Source organism: Octodon degus, unplaced genomic scaffold (genome assembly GCF_000260255.1).
Source record: "Octodon degus isolate 3935 unplaced genomic scaffold, OctDeg1.0 scaffold00189, whole genome shotgun sequence".
NCBI classification, from domain to species: Eukaryota; Metazoa; Chordata; class Mammalia; order Rodentia; family Octodontidae; genus Octodon; species Octodon degus.
The window spans coordinates 3,913,849-3,916,900 of record NW_004524765.1 but is presented as its reverse complement, the minus strand read 5'-3'; the positions used below and the strand labels follow the sequence as shown (position 1 = coordinate 3,916,900).

The 3,052-nt window shown below is 38.8% G+C and overlaps 1 pseudogene; it reads left to right on the top strand.

The window, feature by feature from the left end:
* The first annotated feature begins 256 nt into the window (after positions 1-256).
* LOC101574211 lies at positions 257-1,228 on the top strand (annotated as a pseudogene).
* The last annotated feature ends 1,824 nt before the right edge of the window (positions 1,229-3,052 follow it).

The window sequence follows — 3,052 nt, the reverse complement described above, 5'->3', positions numbered from 1 at the left end:
GGAGTAGGCAAAGAGTTCATGAACATGAACCAAACTGCAAAGGAAATATTTCAAAGAATTAACAAATGAGATTGTATCTTATTGAAAAATTTCTGCACATCAAGAGAAATCACCAATGAAATAAAAAGGAAACCAATGAATTAGGAAATAATTTAGTCAACTGTCCCTCTGACAAAGGACTTCTCTAGAGAATATAGAAAATTGTTTTTGGAGTCACCTCCGCCCCTTCCCCACTAGCGCACTCAACGGTGGTGCCATGGCAGCCTTCAGCAAGTACTTGATGGCACAAAACTCCTCGGTGGCGAGGGCCATGCTCCTGTTGCTCTGCGTGCTTCACAGGTGGCACCTTGCTCTCAACCTACACGGTAAGAAAAGTGGAAAATCACCATTACAAAACAACTAGAAAGAAGGAAAAAAAGAATGAGCTGTGGTGGACAAGATATTTTTATCAAGTCTTATGTAGATTCTCAAAATCATGGTCCTCAGAACATTTTGGAAAGAGATAGGATACTTGATACTTATTGCTGTTATGCTGGTATCTTGAACATATTGTGATGTTTGGATGATTCAAAATTGGACCCTCATTGAAAGTGGTATCATTGGTCATAGCAGAAAAGATATCAGGAGATACTTACTCAACTTCATCGCTGCCATGCCTCTCATCTCGTTTGTTAATAACTCCTTGAAGTATAGGTTAAATTAGCTCAAATTGTGCTTCTGAATACCTTTATGAGGAATATCTCAAAGCATTCATGTATTATAAAATGGGGAATCTGGAAATCAGAATAGTGAATCCAGACCAGCTGCTCATGCAAGATGTAGAAAAGTTTTATAATAGCGTAGTTGATCTATATTCAAATCTTAGTAAGCCATTTTTAGACATAATTTTGTATATTTTCAAGTTAACAAGTGCAATTGGAGCTCAGGGACCAGCAAGTATGTTGGCCTACATGCTTGTCTCGGGGTTATTCCTGACTCGACTCAGGAGGACTATTGGTAGGATGACATTAACAGAGCAAAAGTAAGAAGATGAATAATGGTATATTAATTCCCGGCTCATCACAAACAGTGAAGAAATTGCCTTTTACAATGGGAACAAAAGAGAAAAGCAGACAATCTACTCAGTCCTCCAAAAATTGATGGAGCACTTACACAATTTTATTTTGTTTCAGTTTTCCATAGGTTTCATTGAAGCATAATTGCCAAATACATTGCCACAGTTGTTGGTTCCATAGTTGTCAGTTGTCCTTTCCTAGATTTATGTCATCCAAAACATCTCAAAAGTAAACATTCACAGCTTTTAGAGGATTACTACCAATGTGGAAGAATGCTTTTGCAAATGCCTCAGGCTCTAGGTCAGAGAGTTTGCCTGGGTATGAAATTACTAGATTGGCTGGTTTTACTCCTCAGATTACATTAATGCAAGTACTGAAGAATTTAAATCAAGACAAATATGAACTCACAATGGTTTCACATCATGAAAGGGGTGTTGAAGGAGCACAGATGAGTCCCTTGATAACTGTGGCTGGAGAAATCATCAATGCTGATAACATTATAAAGTTTGGTGATATTCCTTTAGCAAAGCCAAATGGAGAATATCCTGATCTGAGGTATTAGTTTTACTTCAATCTGGGGTCAATGTTCTAATTTGTGGTCCAAATAGCCATGGGAAGAGTTCTGTTTTCCGTGTTCTTGGTGAATTATGGTCTTCATTTGGGATGTGTTTAACCAAACCTGAGAAAGGGAAGTTATTTTATGTTTCTCAGAGACCTGATATGACCCGTGGAAGAATTCAAGACCGAGTAATATATCTAGATGGAAAAGAATATCAGGATTCTACAGAGTGCAGACTCGGAGTGTGAGTGAGGCTATCTGGGGCACGCTGGATGCCAATTCCACCCAGAGCACAGGTCCAGTCTGTGAGTGAGACCACCTGGGTCTTGCTGGTTCCTTTTTGCACCCAGAGCCCAGGCCCGATACATGAGTGAGATGAGCCGAGGCCCACTGTATTCTCATTTGACACAAAGCACAGGTCCAGCTTTTCAGTGACAAAACCTGGGGACCACCAGATTTTATTTGACCCAGAGTCCAGACCCAGCATGGAACCCTTCAGCAGAACTCCCTCCAAAGAGGCTAGAGGAAAGGCCCACCCAGCTCACTCAGGAGCAGAACATCTGGCCAGAGTGGCACAGAAGATTCATCTCCAAGGACTGCAGCAGGAAGAAGTGGAATACAGAAGCCAAACCCATGTCACACCCACATGGAAGAATGTGGAATTTGTACATGGTGCTAAGGTAATAACTATCTAAGCGCTACACAAAAGAACAGAAGATAGTGGTACACAAAATGACAAAGAGAAGGAACAAAATGCAGTCTCAGGCTCCAAGCCCAACCAAAACAAATGCAGAAGACAATAGCATTGAAGAAATTGGAAATCACACACTTGAAATCTCTGAAATTATAGCATAGGAAATAAACAACTACAAAAAGGAATAGAGGAAATCAGATCAGAAATAATTTCTGAGGTAAAAAAAAATAAATGATAACTATAATCAAAGAAGTACTAAGTGCTTCTAAGAAGACACTGATAAAAAACAGCAGAATACAAAAATTATGGAATCCTTGAAAAAGCATTACACTAAACAAATAGAATTCATGAAGCAGATTTAAAGTGATATACAGGAAATTAAAACCTCAATCACAAGCTGACAAAGCCATTCGAATGAAAGTGAAAATAGACTTTAAGACCTTAAAGACATCATTGTAGGTAGAGAAAAAGTAAGAAGAGGTCTCTTAAAAACAGCTAGGATGCAGGAAAAAATAATACAACACCTGCAAGATGATGCAAAGATGAACAATGGGAGACTAATAGGCATCATTGAGAAGGAAGGAGTCAATACAAATGATGTAAAAAGAATATGGGCAGAAGTATAGCAGAAAACTTCCCAAATATGGGGAAACGATCTGACGTTCAGTTAACTGAAGCATATAGAACTCGAAATAACATCAATCCAATTAAAAACACACCCAGACATATAATAATCAAGATCCC